General features: G+C 42.0%; 1 pseudogene; it reads left to right on the top strand.

Moving 5' to 3' along the window:
* Positions 1-2,556: 2,556 nt before the first annotated feature.
* On the top strand, positions 2,557-4,166 carry LOC127234082 (alpha-enolase-like; annotated as a pseudogene).
* The last annotated feature ends 19,801 nt before the right edge of the window (positions 4,167-23,967 follow it).

Raw genomic sequence — 23,967 nt, 5'->3', positions numbered from 1 at the left:
AAAAAATATGAACAAAAAAATGGTTGTGACATACAAATAACACCAAACAGACTAAGCAGGCTGTAATTGTATGTTTTATATGTCTACACACATACTGGTACATATGTAACAATAATAATCAAAGAAAAAGAAGGCATCCATTTTGACGGGAATAATGGGGATATGGGAAGTGTTAGAAAGAAGAAAGGGAAGGGGGAAGTGATGTGATTAAATTTTAGTCTAAAAAAATTTAAGTGAATATAAAAATAAAATAAATGGTTTAGCAATAAATGCTAAATTAAAAAAGAAAGAAATATGAGTTTGGATGCTGCACCTCAGCAGAGGCCACACAGTTATACCCCACAATACAGAGCTTCAAAGAGCTTAGAAAAGACTTGCATTGTAGGATTATTCGTTGTTTGGAGTTTACTGTAATTACTCGAAGAAGTTAATGTTTGGGTTATCCAACAGGACATGGAAATATTAAATTGGACATAAAATAAAAACATAAAAATGTGTGTTAACTGTGTAATTTATAAACATGCTCCATACTGGTGATTCTCCACTGGCTTTTGCAAGAATTCATGACACAGCACTTCTGAGATATCAAATTAATAGACTCAACAAACCTAATAGAAAAAGAAATAGAAAACCAGAGGCATGACTCAATTGGTAAAATGCTTCCCATGTAAGGCTGAAGCTCTGAGTTTGTTTCCCAGCATGAAAAGCTAAGTGTGATAGTACATACTGTAACCCATCCCTGGGGCTCACTGACCAGCATCCTAGGCCAATCAGTGTGCCCTAATCTCCAATGGGGGACCATGTTTCAACACACAGAGTGAGTGGCTCCTGAACAACAGCACTGGGAGAAAGAAAAGGCTTAAAGGCCAGATCCCTGAACCATCACCTTGCTGTGTAAACATTTCTTCTTTGTATAATCCCTGCTTTGTTGATAACATTCCATATTGCAAAACAGCAAGATGTTGAAGGGAGGGAAATGTTGATATTATTTTATCACAACACCAGCTTTTTAAGGAAAACAAATTAAATGAATGTTTCTCAGCAGCTATTTATCCTAACAGTTGTCTTAATGGTAATAGCCGATTTCAGCATTTCATTTTCTTGGTATTCTGTTTTATTTCTTCCCCACTTTTCAATGTGTAATGGCAGGCCCATGCTGTAATTGTCCTGTTGCTATGCAAAATCACATTTTGGGATAGCTTTGCCTCCAACACTTAGATAAGCAAATTACCTTTACAGCTCACTATAACCCTGCTGTGCTTCATTCTTTCTGTACAGAGATTGGCTCTTTGATATGACACTTATGTCAAGACGCAGGAAATGGTAGTAGAAAGCGACTCAGGGTCTGATATAAATTCGGGAAAGTCTCCAGAAAAAGTGACATATTCATTCACTTATTTAAAAATCAACGCACTCGGGTATAAATTTGGGTTGCTCATGGGTCACTGATAGATCCCCAAGAGCTAGAAACAATCTCTAGTAGTAGCATGTTGATGAAAATATATTTTTTTCTTAAAATGTGCACTTATTCTTTATTTTGATAATAGCTTTATAAATACTAATTATATGTTCATCAGGATTGCATAAATTGTAAAAGTACAAATATAAAGTTAAACAAGTAAATATGACTATGTGTGCCTATGTAAATACAAGTTTATTCAAAAACATATCTCAACTGGGCTTAAAAATGAATTTGGGTGATCTTTGACCCCATCTCCAGGCTTCTGCCAGAGGTGAGTCTGGGACCAGTTCAGGTCAAATCCCCCCCACACCCATTCCTGGGAACTCCCTGGGTTAGCCCCGAATCTCGATCCCCTCTATATCCTCTCCCCCAGAGAGAACAGTCCTAGTACTCTGATCACAAATGCATCCACCCAGAACCTGCCCTCCCCCCACCCTATGCCCTACTGATCCGACTACTCCACTGCTCTGGTTGAGCACTGGGACAAAGTACAGGTCCAACAACCCCTCCACATCCTGGGAACTTCCTGGATCTGCTATGAGCACATTAAACCCGCCTATCCACTCAGACCACCTTGAGTCCCTGCCTGCCTGATCATTTACCCCATCATTGGGCCTCTGCCAGAGGAGAGTCCTCCCAGAGAGCTTGGACAACCCAGAACTACAAATAATGAACTCTTGACCACTGTAAGAGTAGGGTAGAGAGAGAGAGAGACTCCACCTGCACCCACTAGAAGAAGCAATGGGAAGACAGCAATACAAGAACACACCCAACAATAGAAGACAAGCATAATACCACCAGAATCTAGGGACTCTACACCAACTAGACCTGAACACCTCAAAGCAGATGAAGCAGATGAGAACGACTTAAAAAATAACTACATAAAAATTATAAAGGCCCTCAAAGATGATATGAGAAAATCCCTTAAAAAATGGAAGAAAGAACAAACAAAAAATTGGAAGAAATGAAGAAATCTCTTTAAAAAAGTAAGAAAAGCCGAGCTAAGGAACAGGATCATGTGCACCTCACTCCTAAACGCTCTCCAAGGTATTTGCAGAAACCTCTGTTCTTTTCCTGCACGGCCACCTGACTGCCAGAAACTTGCAATGTCTATTCTCAAGATCCATGCCGGAGAGATCTTCGACTCCCGTGGGAACCCCACTGTTGAAGTTGATCTCTACACCTCAAAAGGTCTCTTCCGAGCTGCTGTGCCCAGCGGTGCCTCCACTGGCATCTACGAGGCCCTGGACCTCCGTGACAATGACAAGACTCGCTACATGGGGAAGGGTGTTTCAAAGGCTGTTGAGCACATCAATAAAACTATCGCACATGCTCTGGTTAGCAAAAAGCTGAACGTTGTGGAGCAGGACAAGATCGACAAGCTGATGATTGAGATGAACGGCACCGAAAATAAATCCAAATTTGGTGCAAATGCCATCCTGGGAGTGTCCCTGGCTGTCTGCAAAACTGGTGCCACAGAAAAGGGGGTACCCCTTTGCCGTCACATCACTGACTTGGCTGGCAACCCTGAAGTCATCCTGCCCGTCCCAGCTTTCAATGTGATCAACGGTGGATCTCACGCCAGCAACAAGCTGGCCATGCAAGAGTTCCTGATCCTTCCCATGGGGCATCCTGCTTCTGGGAAGCCATGTGCACTAGGGCAGAGGTCTACTGTCGAGCGCTGTCGCCTCAACAACAGGATTCTTCTGTAGTGTAGTTTTATTGTGTGGCTCTTACCCCGAGATGAGGAAGGACCCCGAGGAGGAAAAAGGGCTCTGCTTATATATGCTCAGAGGAGTCATGTCTGTTACTGATTGGTGCAGCCCACGATACTCGTGAAGTGTGTTACACATGCGCATTGCTATCCTTTGGGTGGAAAACAACCGCGCCTTGCTGGCTCATGGACAGGAAACCAGCGCCATCTTTGGGAGTGGCACCGGTGGCTCTCTACAGTCTACCACAACCTGAAGAATGTCATCAAGGAGAAATATGGGAAGGATGCCACCAATGTGGATGGTGAGGGCGGGTTTGTGCCCAACATCCTGGAGAACAAAAAAGCTCTGGAGCTGCTGAAGAATGCCATTGGGAAGGCCAGCTACACGGACCAGGTTGTCATCAGCATGGACGTGGCTGCCTCTGAGTTCTTCAGGTCTGGCAAGTATGACCTGGACTTCAAGTCTCCTGATGACGCCAGCAGGTACATCACACCTGACCAGCTGGCTGACCTCTATAAGTCCTTCATCTGGGATTATGCAATGGTGTCCATCGAGGACCCCTTTGACCAAGACGACTGGGAAGCCAGCCTGGCAGAAGTTCACCACTAGTGCAGGCATCCAGGTGGCTGGGGATGATCTCACAGTCACCAACCCCAAGAGGATTGCCAAGGCTGTCAGCGAGAAGTCCTACAACTGTCTCCTGCTCAAAGTCAACCAGAGTGGCTCTGTGACTGAGTCTGTGCAGGTGTGTAAGCTGGCCCAGTCCAATGGCTGGGGCGTCATGGTGCCCCATCGCTCTGGCGAGACAGAGGATACTTTCATCACCGACCTGGTGGTGGGGCTCTGCACTGGGCAGATTAAGACTGGTGGGTGCCCCTGGCCAATCTGAGCATCTGGCCAAGTACAATCAGATCCTTAGAATCGAGGAAGAGCTGGGCAGCAAAGCTAAGTTTGCTGGCAGATGCTTCAGTAACCCCCTGGCCAAGTAAATGTTGGTGGAGATCCCTGGAAACACTGGCTGCCTAGACCCTGTCCCTGATGTCATCATGGCGGCTGAAGGCCAGCCCAGTGCTTGTCCCTCCCATGCCACCACTTCCTTAGACATCCTTGAAGCCACACCTGACCACCTGGAGCCCTGCTGGAAACTCCAGCTTTGTAATTATGTGATTAGCTAAGTCATTGTTTCCAAGTTACTTCCAAGCTAGTGTGTGAAGCCCAGTGTAATCTCTAGGGTGGCTACAGGCAAGAACCCCACCCCAGCAGCTCTACATACAAAATAAAAGCCTCCTCATAAGGAAAAAAAAAAAGTAATGAAAGCCAAGAAAAAACAATCAAACAGAAGAAGGAAACAACTCAAACAGTTAAAGACTTGAAAACTGAAATTGAGACAATAAAGAAAACACAAACGGAGGGAATGCTGGAAATGGAAAAACTGAGCAAACGGTCAGGAACTACAGATGCAAACATAACCAACAGAATACAAGAGATGGAAGACAGAATATCAGGGGCTGAAGATAAACTACAGAAAATAAATTCATCGACCAAAGAAAATCTTAAATCCAACAAATCCTTAACACAAAACATCCAGGAAATGTGGGAAAGGCAAAGAAGCCCAGCTCAAAGGTGCAGAAAACATATTCAACAAAATCATTGAAGAAACTTTCCCAATCTGAAGGACATGCCTATGAAAATACAAGAAGCATACCGAAGAACAGATAGACTGGAGCCAAAAAAAAAGTTCCCTTGCCACATAATAATCAAAACACTTAACATACAGAACAAAGAAAGACTATTAAGAGCAGCGAAGGAAAAAGGACAGGTAACATATAAAGGCAGAACTATCACAATTACAACCAACTTTCCATGGAAACTCTCAAGGCCAGAAGATCCTGGAGAGATGTTCTACAAGTACTAAGAGTTCACGGATGCCAGCCCAGGCTACTATACCCAGCAAAACTCTCAATCGTTATAGACAGAGATACCATCTTACCCCTGCCAGAATGTCTAAAATTAGAAACACCAATGACAACTTATGCTGGAGAGGATGTGGACAAAGGGGAACATTCCTTCACTGCTGGTGGGGATGCAAACTTGTACAGCCATTTTGGAGATCAGTGTGGCGGTTCCTCAGGAAAATGGGAATCAGTCTACCACAGGACCCAACAATTCCTCTCTTAGGCATATACCCAAATGATCCACATCCATGCAGCAAAGACATGTTTTCAACTTTGTTCATAGCAGCATTATTTGTAATAGCAGGAACCTGGAAGCAACCTAGATGTCCCTCAACTGAAGAATGGATAAGGAAGATGTGGCAAATTTACACAATGGAATACTACTCTGTGGAAAAAACCAATGGAATCTTGAAATTCACAGGCAAATGGATGGAACTTGACGAAACCATCCTGAATGAGGTAAACCAGTCACAAAAAAGAGGAATATGGTATGTACTCACTCATATATGAATTTTAGACATAGAGCAAAGGATCATCAGCTTGTAATTCACACCGCCAGAGAAACTATTACAAGGAGGAATCTAAGATATTTATACAAGGTCCCTCACAGAAAGGGAAAGGAACAAGATCTCCTGAGCATATTGGCAGTAGGGGGGGGCAGTGAGTGGAAAGGGAGCTGGGAAGCCAGCATTGGACTGACTCAGACCCCTGAACATGGGTCTCAGAAAGCCTAGGAAGTCTACGGGACCTCTGACAGTGGTACTAGGATGTATCCCTGGTGCACAAAAGGACTTTGGGAGCACAATCTCCATGGAGAGATACTCCCTTAACCTACAGGCAGGAGGGAGGGCCTAGACCTTACTTCAAATGACTTGACAGATTTTGTTGACCCCTCCTGGAAGGCATGATCCTCCCTGTAGAGTGGGGGTGGGTGGGATGGGAGGGTGGTTGGGGAGCATGGAAGGGAAGGAGAGAGGGAGGGAGGGAGAACTGGGATTGATATGTAAAATGAGAAAAATAAATAAATAAATAATGAATTTGGGTAACACTAATGGCATTTGCAAGGTCAAATGGAAACCAGCTATTGTATAACCTTCCTAAAATATATACACCTCTGAAAGAAATCTTGATGAAGTCACCAAATAATGAGGGAGACAATGCTCCAACTAAATACCTTTCTCTACAAAAATGAACCCTCCAGTGCTGAGAATGGGTTACATCTGGCTGAGCCATTGGGAAAGGGGATCCCAAGGAAACCCTAAACATATCAGGATATTACCAATGCTCTTGGTTGTCCTCCACAATTTGACTGTAGGACCTTGTTCCTGAAGACAACACTTACATATTTCACTGAACATTGAGGAATCAAACTGGTGTCCAATGGGAGCCCTCATCCATACTCACTAGTATTTAAGGTGCTACAAAGTACTCTTTATGCTACCATAGGAGAAAGGTAACCACCAAACAAGCTACAAATCCTGTGATCTACAGGACTTGTTATACTGGTATGATAGTGGCACAAACATTGTGGGGGTACCCAACTACTCTCTGATTGGATGTAAGGCCTCTTATGAAATGGAGCCCATGGCTGACACTTGAGTGGTCAAGAGTCTGAAACTAGATTGGATTGGCCATGGGCCTGGGGGGGAAAAGCAAATACTATTATTTTGATAGAGGCATACAACAATAAAATGTCTCCCAATAACTTATGCTATACCCATAGATAGGCGAGACACTCAGCCATCATCAGAAATGCTTTTTTTCAGTAGATGGGAATCAACACAGAAACTCACTACTGGATGGAGTACAGAGAATGAGAAACCTGCCTTGAATCACTCAATAAATGTGGAGTTGACTCCTGAGATATGTTTGTGATAGTTTTTTGTCCAGTGTCAAGGCAACAACATATAGGTATATACACAGGTATAAAGCCGTGGTTCTCAACCTGTGGGCCCTGCCCATTTGGGATCACATATTAGATATCATGCATATCATATAACTTCATTACAATTCATAACAGTAGTAAATCACAGTTATGAAGTAGAAAGAAAATAATTTTATGGTTGGGGGGTCACCACAGCATAAAGAACTGTATTGAGAGTCACAGTGTTGGAGAAGTTGAAAACCATGGGTGTTAAGGAATGTTCTATTAGTGGGCATTACCCAAAATGGGTATCCTTTAAATAAGCTTTCTTCCAAAAAGTAGGTTATCCTCATCCAATCAGGTGGAAGGCCTTATACACATAATTTTAAAAGCATGCATAAAGAAGCCACTGACCTCACACTGGATGAGAAATGGTTGGGTTCACTGAAGAGCTGGACATCCATTTCCACCATTCCACACAGCACTGTCGGTCTTAACCAGGACTGTTAGAAAATGAAAGGAACCAAAGGCCAGCTTGCTGTTTTCCTAGCAGCTTAGCGGCCACACCTGCATCTACTGATACATTAACTACCATCTGAGCAGCCCTGCAGTCAGCACCCCACTGCTCAGACCTCAGCCTGGTGGGATTCCCGGTCCCGCTGGCACTGGCTCTGCTAATGCTGCCAAATGTAATTTTTACCTAAGTCTCTATCGTTCTATTTACCAATAAAGACTCAGGAGTCAGATGTTGGGTTGAAAACCTGCTAGCTCAGAGAAGCTGAGGAGTAACCAACTGCCCTTTCTTTTTGTCTGGAGACCCAGTAAGAGAGTGTCTCTCCACCCATCCCAAACCAAAAAGGCTGTCAAACTAGAAGCCCCTCCCCACTCCTTCCTGAGTGTCTCTCTATCTGTCTTCCTAGATCCTCCATATTCTCTATGGCTAATTTTTGTCAACTAGTTGCCGGCTTTGCCTCCTGACCCCAGGTTGATCTTATTAACACAGCCTTGGGTTTCACGGTGTGGTCAAATATCCTACAATGCCAGCTGAGTCAGACAAGAGACAGCAATCATTGTTACACCCTAAAGACTGCACTACAAGTTCACAAAGACTAAGGCAACAGCTTAAGAAGTGGCAAGAGGCAAAAGCAATGCAAATAATACATGTTAAGGGTTTTTATATTTATTTTATGTGGGTGTGGAGAGGAGGGAGGGTCATACATGCCACATGCCATGTGGGAGTCAGGGGACAAAGGACAACTTGTGGAAATCTGTTCTTTTCGTCCACCACATAGAAACTAAGGACTGAGCTGAGCTTGGCAGGCTTGGTGGCAAGTGTCTTTACCCCCTAAATAATCTCACTGAGCATCCCTGCCAAATGCGTTTTGATACTGGAAAGGGGAAAATTACATTGCAATCAAAGTAGTAAAAATAAGGGTTAATATTACAAATCATTATGTCTGCCATATAAAAAGGTGAGGTGGGGATTCAAGGATCAGAGTTGAGGGTGATGGCTTGAAGAGAGGGTGTGTAATTGCTTTTACCAGGGTTTTCCCATAAAACTACTTTAAAAATATTTGCCCATCTGGGCTGAAGGACAAGTTGAAGCTGACACATTCAATTCTAAACTCATCGTCCTGGTCTTCCTTGAGCCAACTTAAAAGTTATTAACCTTCCAAAACCAATCATTTTTTATGTCTCTTCTCTGCTTGCTGTGCACAGAATTCACGTGTCCAGCATCATTTCTCATCATAGTAACCCATCTAGACAGCACCAATCCTTTCCAGCTCCTCACAAGAAATGCTCTCATTCAGTCAGAGAACTTTTCCTAACTGATGTGCTCATCTCGTCCAGCAGCCTTTCATCTCTCCTCCATCACTTGAAAAAGTTTTTCTTTTCAAGCTTCTCACTTACAAAAGTTTCCTTTTTAAAACTTATGTTTTAACTTGGTTAAAATACAATGACATCATTTCCCCCATCCTCTCCTCCCTCCTACTCCTCCCATGCCCTCTCTACCCTCCCAAATCATGGAGTCTCTCTCTCTCTTTTTTTTTTTTTTTTTTTTTTTTTTTTTTCTTTTTTTCGAGAGAGGGTTTCTCTGGGGCTTTGGAGGCTGTCCTGGAACTAGCTCTTGTAGACAAGGCTGGTCTCAAACTCACAGAGATCCACCTGCCTCTGCCTCCCAAGTGCTGGGATTAAAGGCTTGCACCACCACCGCCCAGCTTGGAGTCTCCTTTTTTTTTTAACCAGTTAGTATTTATGCATATAAAGGAATAAATACATAAATACAAACTTTGTAGTTCCTTCAGTGTTGTCTGGACTTGTAGACATGTTTCTAGAGTGGATCACTTGGTAGTGGAGAGCCTATCAGAGGCTCATCTCTGGGGAAAATTTATTCTCCCTCTTTTGGTGTGCCATTCATTAATTGGCTGCTTGTCATCTAGTGATGAGACCCGTGAGATTTCACCCATTTATACTTGGTTTTTGAACTGCTCAGGCCTTCTTTAGACAGCTGTGTTGTTGAGATTTTATGGTTGTGTCTTCCCTGTCACAAGTAGAAGGCACAATGTTACAGCAGACTTCCTTGTCCTCTGGCTCCTACAATCATTCTTTTCCCTTTCCTGCAATGTTTCTGAGCCTTGAGTTCAGGAATTGCATTGTAGATGTATCAAGTTGTCAAGGAAGAAGACAGTTGGTCATCCTATCCAGCTATAAAACCTATGAATCACAAAAATAACTGAGCCAGCAAGATATTTCACAGTGATGAAATAGTGGACTCTTTATCTTAGAGGTTATCTGCATCTGTCAAATCAGATTTAAGGCCTGCTTAACAGCGAAGAAATTTTGCCTGGTACTGTAAACTGTGCCAGTCACCAATGACTGGAAAAGACAGACCCAAGAGACATACCCCAATTTCCTAAACCAGTGTGATTCCTAATGACATTCTAAGTACTTACCTTATATTCACAGATAAGTGTAGATTTTGCCCATCATCAAAGAAACTTCTTTTCACAGAAGAAAGAGACCATTGCAGGAAGCCCCAAGTCAAAATTCAGAGAGCTGACCATGGGATATCTAGTCACAACTGGATTTTCTTAAATAATAAATGTCCTTCAAGATCAAAAGAAATTCCAATGCTAGGTGATGTCACACTGACAGCAGCCTGCAGGCTTCTAAGTTCACCCCTGCACAACTCATACACCACATCCAGCAATGTGTTATCACTGTGTAATTAGCACCCACAGTCTGGCAGCAAGCTAGCCATTATCAACTGTGGAATTAGCATGGCAGTCATTTCCACATACTCCACAGTTGCACTTAACCATCAGCATGAAAAACATCAGGACCATGACACCATTAAGAACTGCACAAACACATAATGAGTAAATTCTTCTCATCATACCATACCCCCCAAATTTTTAAATAGCATTGAGTTTCATTTTAAAATTAAATGAACTACTAATACCTAAAGAATAAACACATAATCTCCTTTGAGAAAAAAGTTAGTAGGAATATTTGAGATTGTGATAAAAAAATTTTTTTCTTGGATGTTTCAAAGGTTTTAGAAATTGAAGCTATTTTTTAATGCATGATTTTAGTTCAGAATGACATTCCTTTCCTCTAGCCTCAGACCATTCTTGCTCATAAATGCCTTGATACACATAAGAAACAAATGTCCTCTGACTTCCTTCTGTCAGAAAGAAAGTGTCACTAGGCCCCAGGCTCAAAGAGCAGCATGTGAACCCCCAGCTCCCAGACTACTTCCCTTTGGAGACCCTCCTTTTCTAGACCCTCTGTGATTCTTCCTGAGAAACTTCAAAGCCAAGAGGGGGGAGCTGTGTCCAGAGTTTGGTGTGGCTCCTGTGGAGTGCTGAAAGATTGGTCTTCTGACCAAGCTGGAGGAATGGAAAAGAGTCTACCAATGAGTTACATTTGTAGCTAAAGCATGCTTTTTCTTTAATAGAATATTCTCAACCCATGGGTTCTGACCCCTTTGCCAAACTTCTATCTCCAAAAACATTTACATTACAATTCATAACAATAGCAAAATTACAGTTATGAAGTAGCAAAGAACATAAATTTATGTTTGGGGGTCACCGCAACATGAGGAGCTGTATTAAAGGGTTTCAGCACTAGGAAGGTTAAAGACCACTACACGGAGGATTTTGTACAGTGCATTTAGATCATATTCACTCCTACTTTACTCCTTGGCTCCTCCCAGATTCAGTACCACCTCCCTACCCATGCTCATTCAAGTCCTTTTTTTCTTTATAACCTACTGAATCCAATTTGTGCTGCCTACATACTCACAGACGTGAGGCAATCCACTGGAATGTGATTGAACTACCAGGGACCACATCCTTAAAGAAAACTGACTTTCCCTCCCCTGTAAGCCATCAACTGCCAGTACTGAATTTAGGAGCAGGGTCTTGAGTCCTTCCCTGTTCCTGCTATAATGTTGACTGGCTTGATCTTGCAAACAGCCACATCTGCTATGAATACATGTATTTAGCAATACTGTCACGTCCAGAAGACACAGTTTTACCTTGGTCTTCCTTGATTCTGGCTCTTACAATCTTTCTGCCTTGTCTTCTCAGGTGATGCTTCAGAATTCAGAGGATATAGATATGCCAATTGGAGATGAGGTAGCCACACTTCCTTATGCTCTGCATGCTGACCAGTTGCGTGTTTCTATGTCAATTGCTATCTAGTACAAAAAGACACTTCTCTGATTAGGGTACAAATCTAGGGATATAACTTTTCCCTCCAGTGACACCAAAATACACAGGATTCAGTATTAGCATTCATCACAGCTCTATTCACAGTGAGCAACTGATGAAACTAATCTAGATGTCAATCATCTTATGAAAGATAAAGAAAATTCACGGTAATGCTGGCAAAAGGATTGGCCAGGTAAAGGCTTTTGCTGCCAAGCTGAATGCCCTGTGTTTAATCCCAAGGACCCACATTCTGGAAGGAGAGAATTGATTACAGAAAGTTGTCCTGTGATGTACACATGTACACACACACACACACACTAAATAAATGATGTAGTTTTTAAATTTTTAAATGAAAGAAATACATTGTATATGTGACAGATATTATTGGTTGTCAACTTGACTACATCTGGAATTAACTGAAACCCAAGTGGCTGGATACGCCTGTGAGGGATTTTTCTAAAGTAAATCGTTTGAAGAGAGAAGACACACCTTTAATCTGGATCTTTTGAGGTGGGAAGGTCCATCTTTAATCTGGGCCACGTTTTCTGCTAACAGCCTATACAAAGGACATGGAGGAAGGAAGCTCTTGGTCTTTGGCTGTTTGCCCTCACTCTCCCTGGCAAATTCATTTCTTCACTGGCATTAGAGCCTAGTTCCTTGGGACTCTAGTATATACTGAAGACCAAGCTGAGACACACAGCCTTATGGACTGAAAAACTTAGACTTTCCAACAGTATAGATAGCCATTGTGTACCACAGCCTGTAAGCCACACTAATGAATTATATATATATATATATATATATATATATATATATATATATATAGTGTGTGTGTGTATATATATATATATTCTATCAGTTCTGTTCCTCTACTGAAACCTAATACAGAATAAATAATATTATTTAGCCTTCTCCCCAAAATAAAAAAAGAAAAGTAAAAGAAATTCCATCATTTGTTAGGGGGAATGTGAAGATGGTATTTGAGGGGTAAAAAAAAAAATCCCAGTTACACAGGAATAGGATTGATATGTTTATTTTGCTGGGCCTGGTTACTTTGTTTTGAAATAAGTCTTGTTATGTGTCCCAAGGAGGCTTCATTATATAGCCCAGGTACTCCTTGAACTCACAGGAGTTAGGCTTCCTGTTTCAGCCTCTTGAGTAATGGGAGTCTAGAAATGTGCCACAGTTCCCAGATTGATATTTATTTAAATTCCATTTGTTGTATTGCATGGGGAAACACTGATATTCTTATGGTAATGAATGAAAAGTCCAAAGGGATCATTCCTGTTCATCCTTTCCTGATGGGGCATGTCTTTCTGTATGCTTTGAATATGTTCCTCTTATTTGTTGGTGAATAAATGCTGATTGGCCAGTAGCCAGGCAGGAAGTATAGGCAGGGCTATCAGACCAGGAAGATGCTGGCAAGAAAAAGGCAGAGAAAAGGAGAGAGAGAGATGCCATGTAGCTGCCGAGGGGGGGGGGGGAGAAGAGGCTCTGGGCATTCTCCAATAAGCCAAGACAACATGGAGATACACAAATTAAAGAAAATGGTTAATAATTAAGAGAAAGCTAACCAATAAGAAGCCTGAGCCATAGGCCAAACCATGTGTAATTAATATAAGCCTCTGTGTGTTTATTTTGGATTAACAGGCTGTGGGACCAGGGGAAACAGAAACTCTGTCATCACTTTCCTAAGCCACACAGTGTGCATTTGTGTAGGGTCGGTGATGTTGAGCACTGGTGCTCACACCTATCTCCCGTGACACACAGATCATCCCTTCTCAGTGCAGGACAGGCTCCGATCTTCAGGTCTCCTTGTGTCTCTTTATGCACCCTGAGAAACTTTATAAATATCAATGTGGAAAGGTCACTTGAGAAAGAGACACTAAGTAAAAACATTTATGTTTAATTGGAATGAATTTTTCATAAAAGAAACATTAGTGAGTAATAAGAATAAATATATTTTCTTGGTAAATATTATTACATGAGATGACCCATTTTCTTTTCTTTCTTTTTTTTTTAAGAGAAAAGCATTTATTTAATGATGAAAAAAATCTCAGTGACAGAAATGAAACACCCTTGCATCTGTATTCTTTTTCAAACCAGAGAGCAGCTCTGCAATGACATTCTCATTTATTTGAAACAAATTTGTTGTTTTATTAAAGTCACCCTTCTTATATTAGATTGCTATAATATTCAAATCATATGAGTGATGGTTTGGTAAGTGACCAACACCCTAACAATGTACTGTTCAGGAAGTTAACAGGCAACATTCAAACAAACATTTTATAAGATGACATTGCCAATTTTAAGGCAATGCCAGTGTTCATATTGTGTCTAAGAAAAGATAGATTAAGCCAGGTGTTGGTGGCGCATGCCTTTAATCCCAGCAGTAGGGAGCAGAGGCAGGCGGATCTCTGTGAATTGGAGGCCAGCTTGATCTACAGAGCTAGTTCCAGGACAGGCTCCAAAGCAATACAGAGAAACCCTGTCTCAAAACACCAAGAGTAAAGATACATTGAGTTGTAGTCAGACTTATAAAATGTGCTTTTGAATAAGGAGGACTTCACTGTGATACAGCCTTATCATAAAGTGAAGAGCCATTAGATATACTGAAAGTTCCTGACTAAAATATATAAACACATGTCAATAGTAAGGAAATAACACTGTTTAAATGAAGAAGAGATATTTGTCATATAAGCACTAAGAGAAGACACTCGATTCCATTAGTTATTGAGAAAATGCACAAGGAAACCATGCAAAGATGGTACTACTGCACACCTATTGGGATATGACTAAAATTTTTAATCTGACAGGCAAGGATGGTGACTAGCTGGAAATTCACATATTGTTCAGGAATGAAAACTGGCACCAACACTTAACATGTTGGCAAGTCCTAAAAAGGTTAACTACACAATTGCTATGCCAACCACAACCTCATCTCTAGTGTTTAACTAAGAGAAATAAAAATGAATATTCAAAGACTGATACAAAATCCACAGTCTCTTTGCTCAGAGCATCTGAAATTAAGAAATAAAGAAATGTGAATGGAGAATTGATGAACCATGTAACAGAATGTATTAGCAATATCACTAAATGGATTGTTGATGTTCCTTAATGCAAATCCTGAAAGAGCTTATGCTAATGAAGACTGCTGGGTAAAACCACACTTTGTTTATGACACTCACAAAAAAGGACAGCTAGAGAGGCAGAGAGCCCATCATCTATAGAGAGCAGGAAGGAGTTTGGGGAATGATGGGAAGTTTCTGTTCTGATTGTGGAGTAATGCATGACTGTGTACACTTGTCTAAATTCATCGAAGTGATAAAAAGAATAATTTGCTCCAAATGAAAATCATAACAGTAAATGTTACTTTCAAAAACATATAACTGTGGTGATGAAAGAAAAACTCTGAATAGGTGTTTGAGATGAAGAACAAAATTTGAAGACTCACTGGGCCTGACCTGCCTAAGGCTCTGTGTCCACCATCCTGCTGGGCTTGCACAGTTACTGCTGTCGGCCTTCAGAACACTTGGGGAGAAAAAGCAGTAGGAGACTATGGTGTTCTGTACAATTTTCTATTCCTTAAAAGAAAGTATCTTGAGGCCTACACATAGTTATCTCTGGTAATTATTATGAATTATCTAGTTGTTATAAAAATGTCATGAATTATACTAAAAATGCATATGGGGAAAGGATTTTAATTTCCTTTCTATGGCTGTGATGTAAAAAAAAATCAGGCTAAAAATCACCTTTTGGAAGGGAGGGATTATTTTATAGTCTGCCATTAAGGAAAGACAAGCAACAGCCCAAATGATAAGCCTAAAATTCCAAAATGAATAAGGGAGGAGCTCATGAATTTCATGTCTAGTTGAAGACTTGTTTGTGGTTGATGGCTGCTGGAAGAGTAAACATCAGTTTTCCTTAGGGATGCAGCCCTTTGAAATGTTGTTAATGTTCCAGTAGATGGCCTTACAATAGGCACATACCTGTAGCACTAAGTAGACTTGGGGGTGAGGAACATGTGACTGATCTAGATGGAATGGAGTGGATAGAGTAAGGTAGATTTGATCAAAGTACATGTATGAAGTTTTCAAAGAATAAATGAAAGTATTATTTTAAAAACAGAGGTGAAATCAGGAAAACAACTTGCACACAGGCAAAATCTCATTTATGGATGAAAGCAGAGCTCCAGGTGATTCTCCTACAAGAAAACTAGCAATGCTATGGGGCTGGAGGAAGAGCCTAGGGCACAGACTCCTATACAACATTCAGAGGAACTGGGCCTGCCCAACCCCAGTCTCCGAGATGGAGAAACAATAAACTTTTGTGATTCATGTTACTCATTTGGGATACTTAGCTATGGCTTCTCTAACAAGCTAATAAAAGATTATTTTTCTTATTTATATTGTTATGTGCAAGACGGTATGTGGCACAAACAACTTTAATTGGTATAAAACTTAACCACATTATTAAAAAGTTGGTCCATTTTATGTAGACTAAATGATTTTCTCATATTTCAATGAAGTTGAAAAGATTACAGAGACAAGCTGTAATACATTTCTAAATTGCCATTTAGCCTTAAATTACACTATTTTCTTGCAGATATTTCAAGTGAAAGCATAATAAACTAAATTGTTTTAGTTACAAAATTATTTTATAACAAAGAAGACTCGGTGTAACCCTTAAGATATCATTTATAGAAGATGATTCATACTGTTACTTTCCTAAGCTAGTATAATTGCTAACACACCCTATATACTTATCAATATATCCACAGATGAAATTCTCACCCCTTATCAAAGAATCGTCTTTTTACAATGGGTAGCAATGATTACAGAAATCCACAACTGCTCAAAATGCAGAGAACAACCAATGGTATCCAACCCCAAGTGATAACATCTACAACACAACCTCTACACCAAAGACTCGGGAAGAGGGGGGTGGAAAGAATGTAAGAGACAGAGGACCAGGGTTTCTGGTGAAATCTTATCTTCTACACATGGCAGAGGAGGTGCAACCATGAAATCTCAACAGTATGTGTGTGTAAACAAGACCTGTACAATGACAATACCAGTTGACATACCAGTCTTACAGGGCACCATCCATGGATGAAGAGCTAAGGCTACTGAGAGAGGGAGAATCAGTCTTCCCCAGGGATGAGTCTATTGGTAGGAAGCCTAGAATCTCTGTTCAATGGGCCCATCTTGATAAACTTAGCTTGATTTGGTTTTGTATTCTTTCCACATTATATCATACGCTATAAACCCATCCCCACATGCATTTCACAGATTTCTGTTTGACAAAATTTTTTAAATCTCATCAAGTTCTTTAGTGGTATTGTGTGTCTCCTCCTAGACCACCCACACTTTCTACCTCATCTCTTGTGGCCTTAGTGGTAAGGCTAGTTGTATGTCTAGCCGCAATGATAGATGGTCCCTAGGGGACATCAGCATTGCTGTGTCTGTCACATCCTTTAGGGAAACTTTTTCTAGTATGCAGAATTAAATTCCTCTAGGCAAGGACAGATGAGGTAACACTGCATGAGGTGGGGATACATCATTTGCCATGGGTGGGAAGACTGTTTCCTTGGGCTGAATGGGCCCATCAGAATCTGACAACTCAACACCCTCAAACACCTTAGAGTCCCCCTACACGTTTCCATGACAAGTCACAGATCCCTTTTTTTTTTTTCCAATTAGTGCCTTAATTTTTAATTGCTGACCCTCTTCAAGGCTAGGAACTGAATCTGTGTTATAAGTCAGCTACTGTGTAATGAAGGGTTTGATCTTCTTCAACTCAAGCTGGAGAGAAGGTCCTCTTTCCGGATGTGTAATTTTAAAAAATGGCACAAGAAAGATGTCATGGGACAGAGTTCAAATGGAAGGATTTTTTGCTTTGTTTTTTGTTGATTTGTGGTTTTGGGGGGAAGGGGCCCAAAAAAGGGGGGAAAGAAGGGAGGAGACCAGACTCCATAGACAGGAACAGCGGGAGAGAGGAAGAGAGACAGAGACAGAGGGAGAGAAAGAAAGAGAGGATGATGGGAGGTGGGCAGGCCCTTTTAAAGGGAAATGTAGTAAATGTGCATAGGTGCTGCTCCTAGTTGCTGCAGCTGAGGGTGTATCCTGTCAGAACCCCATGGGCAGGCCAGTACAGATGCCTGAATACTAATGCAGCAGACACTTAGAAATCTTTAAACTGTTTATGCACATCTGGAGCCTGTCAGTTTTATCATCCATCTCTGCTGTTGTTGTTGATGCTGCTGTTACTTTGTTCAACTGTGCCAAAGGGAAACAGCCAACATCCTTATTTTCCCACAAATTTTCAAAGGTATTGTACATAGGGTCACTAAGTTCCTTGCTCCTCAAAATAGTAGCAAGGCAACCAGGAACAACAAATTACATCTCGCATAGCCTTTTAGTTCACATTCTGTGTGTTCAGTGTTCTCCATGCTACCAGAGGAGTCTCTACACCATAGGTTCCATCCAGTTGGAGAACCAGCTCCAGATATACCAAGCTCACTAGAGAAATTCATCCTTACATCTTTGTTTCTCTCAGAACTACCCCCCAAGACCACAGTTTGTATTTATCTGGGGTTCTCTAAAGGAAAAAGAACCAATAGGATGAACATTAAGACAATTTGTTAAACTTACATTTAAAAAGATAACAATTACCTCACACCTGAGAGCTGAGAATCTGATGGCTCCTCAGTGCTTGACACCAAGTGGCTCAGCAGTCAGAGTAGTTCTGCAGTGGCGAACAACCCAACACTTTCTTGGTCTACAAGACTGGGTCCCTCAGCAGTCCCAGCCTGGTTTCCAAATCCTGAAAGATTCCTAGAGAGCCACTTGTCCTTAGTCCATGATGGAATTCTAAAAACATAGTTCTGAATCTGTGACTCAGCAGCAACCATGGGGTAAATTGGCGTGGCTTCAAAATGGAATGACAATCCAGCAATCAGGAAAGCCACGTGAGAGAAGGGTCTATCATCTTCCTGCTGCCGTCCCCTTTGTTATCTGGGCTGCTACCAGAAGGTGCTGCCACACTTGGGGTGCATCATCCCATATCAGGACAATCCTTTAGGAGGTTCCAGTCTAGGGTGATTCTAATTTGTGGCAAGTTGACATTAATACCTACCAGCATATGCAACTTGAAAAGGGAGGTCCTAACCTGCCTGAGACTGAACTAGACCTCTGAATGTGGGTGACAGTTATGTGACTTGATCTGTTTGGGAGTGGGACCAGGACTTATCCTGGGTGCCAGGAACTGGGTTTTTGGAGCCCATTTTCTGTGGTGGGATAACTTGCTCAGCCTTGATACAAGGGGTGGGGGAGGGGCTTGGTATGCCAGACTTTGACTCCCCAAGGGAGGCCTACCCTCTCTGAGGAGTGGATGGGGGGGTGGGAAGGAGGGAGGCGGGTGGGTGGAAGAAAGGAAGGGAGGGGGAACTGGGATTAATAATGAAAAGTAAATTTTTTAATTTTTAAAAAAGGAGTTCCTAGCCTTGTGCTAAAACTGACTATAACAAGTTTCTGTTTGTTGCTATGTTATGTCTTGTTTAATCCATGCATAACAGTGAATTTCTGTATTCTCTCCACCTTTTGGCTGTTGTAAATAAGACTACTATAAACATCTGTCTATAAATTTTTGATGAAGCATCTGTTTTTAATACTGTCCCGGATAAACAGCAAAGAAGTACGATTGCTGAATCATGTAGCAATTCTATGGTTAGAGCGCTGAGAAAACCAACCGTTTTCCTTATTTCCACCCTATTATTTCCCCAGTGGCAGGACTCAAGGTTCTTATGCCCCTTGTCCCACCCACTCCTTTCGTGTCACCAGTATAACCAGTTTAAGTGGAGCATTGTGTTAGTTGCCTTCCTGGTCACTGTGACAGAGTAGTAGAGGAAATGCTGATTGAGTGAAACCCTGAGTGGATGTGTGTTCTGACATGAGCACAGCCATGTAGAGGGCTTCCCAGGCTCTGGAACCCATGGGAAATCAGCAAAGCCATTATCCGTATGGTCCAGGCTGAGAGGGTTGGCAAAGCTCTTCTTGGGAGTCCAAATATGAGTGTTTATGAATGATTGATCAGTGTATGTAGACTAGCAACTGTGGCTTCCTCCTCCCAGATGTTGCAGCCTGACACTGCTGGCCTTCTAAGACTAACTAACCCCTCTCCCTGTGCTGTACCTAACAAATATGCTGTTTCGGGGCTGCCAGGGTGGCTGTAGCCCCACCTGATCTCAGCTTCACTGTACTTTGTCTCTATGTCTTTCCTTTCTTCACTCCCTCACCACCCATACCCAGGGCTTTTTTTAGGTTCACAGTTTTAAGATGGGATACAGACAACATGGATGGGAAGGTGTAGCAGTGCAAGCATGAGGCAACCAGCCACACTGAGTCCAATCAGGAATCATAAAGACGAGAATACTCACACTGAGCTTGCTTCTTCATATTCAATATAACACCCTGCCCATGGGAAGGCCATGCATGCTTAAAGCAGGCCTTCCGTTCTCAGTTAAGTATCTCTGGACATACACTCACAGACAAGCCCAGCCGCGTGTCTCCTAGATGACTGACTCCAAATCCAGTCACGCTAACTACAAAGAATGATCACAGGAGCACCCTAGTGTGGCCTGGATTTGCATTTCCTGAGTGGCAGTGGAGAGTCTGCACTCACATACTTCCTGGATGTTGACACATGCTCCTTGGGGGAAATGTCTATCTGAAACTTTGGTCCATTTTCAACTGGGTTATCCTGTATGTGTTTCATTGTTGAAGTTTACACTAAATACCTGAGGGTTATCAGCTGTATTACTTACGAATATATTCTTCGATTCTAAGTGGCTTTGTTTTTGTTTGCTGGCTGGCTTTATGTTTTGTTGTTGTTTTGCTGAAACAGCTTGCCACCCAGCTTAGGCTGGCCTTGAACTTCCAGTCTTCTTTCCCCTAAAACCTGCCTTCTGGGATTACAGGCAGGCATTCAGCAAACTTACTTCCTACTTTCCTGACACTGTCCTTTCAGAAACAGTGGGTTTTAATTTTGAAGTCTTGTCTGTCTATTCATTTTCACTATGATGATGCAATGATGCCTCTTAAACCTCTCATCAAATCTGAGGTCATGGAAATTCATTCTTACTGGCTTTCTCCTAAGACCCTGATAGTTTCAGCGTGAATATTTTGTTCTTTGATCCATTTTAAGTTAATTGCATATAGTAATAAGGTAAGACTCTGGATCTGTTATTTTATTAGAGATATTCACTCATTTGAAGTTTGATTTAAGTAAACAGGGACAAGAGCCTGGGGAGACTGCTCTGTGGAGAGTGTTTGCTGAATAAGCATGAGGACCTGAGTTCAGGTCTCCAGAACAGACCTTAAAGTCTGGTTATGACAGCAAGGAGCTATAATGCCAGTGGTGGGGGAAGGGAGTCAGAGACAGACAGATCCTGGAGGCCTACTGACCAGCCAGTCTAGCTGAAAGGGTAAACTTCAGATTCAGTGATAAATTGTGCCCCCCTGCCCCAAGGAAAAAATAAGATGTAGAGCAATAGGGGGAGATATCCAACACCAACCTCCACATTCACAGGCTTAGATCAGAGCACACGCATGGGGCAGGGTAAGAGGAGGGGAAGGGAGGAGTGGGAAGGAGGAGGAGGTAGAGGAGGAGGAGGAGGAGGAGAAGATACAGCTGAGAGAGAGCAGTCACTCGTCCACACCAGCCACACTTAGAAACTGACAGAAGATCACCATAAGCTCCAGGCCAGCCTGGCCTAAGGTAAGACCCTGTCTCAAGACACCAGAAATCCCCAGGAAAGAAGCATGCATTGATATACACATTGTCTTGGTGAGTGTTGAGTTTTAGGGGGTAGGTATTTGAAGATAATCTAGAATATAAATTAGAAGAAAAAGAGAATATAATTATACAAATTCATTACATACTACACATCCCTATTTTCATTGTTAATGTTAGTAGGTCAAAGAAAATTTTTACAGTGCACATGCTACCACAGCTTCCATTGGCCACGCTGAGATTCCCATGGAGCAGTCACACTGGGAATTACATAATGTGTAACTTTAAAGACGGTTCAATGGCATTTAGTTCAGAAGGATGATAGCAACTCCATGTCAGAGAAGTCACAATGACCCTGTTTACTCGCTCAATGAATAACTCTCCAATACAAACTAAATGTTTCAAATTGGGATATGTTTCTTTGGAGAAGACATTCAGTTTAGAGTTCCCTCTGAACTGATGAGTTACTGGTCTGTGTCAAAATGAACGGCTTGTCACACACACTGTCCACCAAGCACACTTTTGGAGACTGTCTTAAGCAGGAAATTCACTATTATTTGACTTTCCCATTGCCATGGCAATGTGATCTGATCAGAATGTTAGCTAGGGAAGTCCCGGTGACCTTTTCGGGGTGGGAAGGTGGGTTCTAGGATCACTGTTTTCCAATACTCATATGTATTATTGTCTTATTAAAGTATATTTCAAAGAGAGTGATAACAGCTCTAGTAGAATGCTGAAGCCACATTCTGAAATTCCTTTTCCTTTTGTAGAGAGTGCACTGGAGCCGGAGAGTAAATTCAGAGCTTGACTCATGCAAACCTGCTGGAGATGCTAATGAGCTCAGGCAGGAACCCGCACATTGCAGTTTCATTATCTAGCTCCTCTGCCCACATTTAAAAAAAAAAAAAATCAGTCAATTTCTGTGTACATGACATTTAAATTTTTATGGGAATTATCCATTTGGTAATAATAAAGAAATTCAGGGGCTGGAGAGATGGTTAAGCAATTTAGATAATTTGCTGCTCTCTTGGGGACCCAGGTTTGATGCTCAGCACCCACATGGTGACTCACAACCATCAGCAACTTCAGGTCCAGGTGATCTAACCATCTTCTGTCCTCCACGGACACCAGACATGCAGGTGATATGTAGGTATACATGCAGGCAAAGCATTCGTACACATAAAACAAATAAGGACTTTTAAGAAACAAGTTTAACCATGATGAGCAGGCAATCTATGAATTTTTAAAGATGCCTACCATTAAATAGAACTAAAATGTAAATAAATGGTGAAAGAACCTCACATGTGCCCATCCTCAGTTCAACTCAAGACACCTGCCAGCCCACTGAGGCAGCAGAGCATGGCGGTCTTCCGAGAAAGACTCATTGCTTTCCTTCTGCCTCCAGCCACTCACAGACCAAACCCAAAAGTAGCTGAAATTTCCCCCTAAAGATCTACTTAGGAAAATGGTGGCCAGCAGCACTCAGTCATGACCTTAGAGAGTCATGTGAGAATCAGGTAGCACTAGCCCACAGTCATGGTTCAGGGACAGGCTCCAGTGACATCGATGGATTTGGTCATATATTTATCAAAATATATGTGTCAAAATGCCTACTTGGTGATAGGCAGGAAGAAGACCCTCTGGGCTTCCCTGCTTCCACTGGGCCTCCCCAAAGACAGGGTGGATATACATGAAAGGTGTGGCCAGCCCTCTGAGAGACAGGAGTGGGAGTGCCGACAGTGTTGGTTGGCTAAAACACAGAACACTTGTGGAGACTGACTTCTCCAGTCCTAATCAGAACACGACATTACAATGGTGTTTCCTGGTGGCATGTCAGCTTGACGCAAGCTAAAGTTATCAGGGAAGGGAACCTCAACTGAGAAAATTACTGCAGCAGCTTGTCCTGTAGGTAAGTCTGCAGGACATTTTCTTCATTAATGATTGTTGTGGGTTGGTCCAGGCCACCTTGGACACTGCCCATCCTTGAGCAGGTGGCCCTGGATGGTATCAGAAAGCTGGATGAGCAAGCTGTGAGGAGCAATTCAGTAAGCAATGTTCATCCATTATCTCTGCTTCAATTTGTACCTTCAGGTTCCTGCCCTGACTTCCCTCAGTGTCAGAGTGTGACCTGATTGTCAGCAGAAATAAACCATTTTCTCCCTAAGTTACTTTCAGTTATGGTGTTTTATTGCAGGAATGTAACCCCTAACTAAGAGTTCTAGAGTCCTGTTCATACTTAAACATTAACTTCTTGTTTACATACTAGAAAGGAAGACTAGTATTGTAGGAAAGGAGAAGGGTGGCCATGTAGGTAAAAGACAGTGGCTACTTGCCAATCAGTACTGCCTGGTGTTATAACAAATGTCAATATGAGCTCTTTCTGGAACATAGTAGGTATGCAACTACTATGGGACATATTACTGTAATCAGAGCATGGGTTGTGTTATGAATGTGTTTCATT

Source organism: Phodopus roborovskii, unplaced genomic scaffold, assembly GCF_943737965.1.
Source record: "Phodopus roborovskii unplaced genomic scaffold, PHOROB, whole genome shotgun sequence".
In the NCBI taxonomy this organism is placed as follows: domain Eukaryota; kingdom Metazoa; phylum Chordata; class Mammalia; order Rodentia; family Cricetidae; genus Phodopus; species Phodopus roborovskii.
This window is presented reverse-complemented; position numbering and strand designations above follow the sequence as displayed.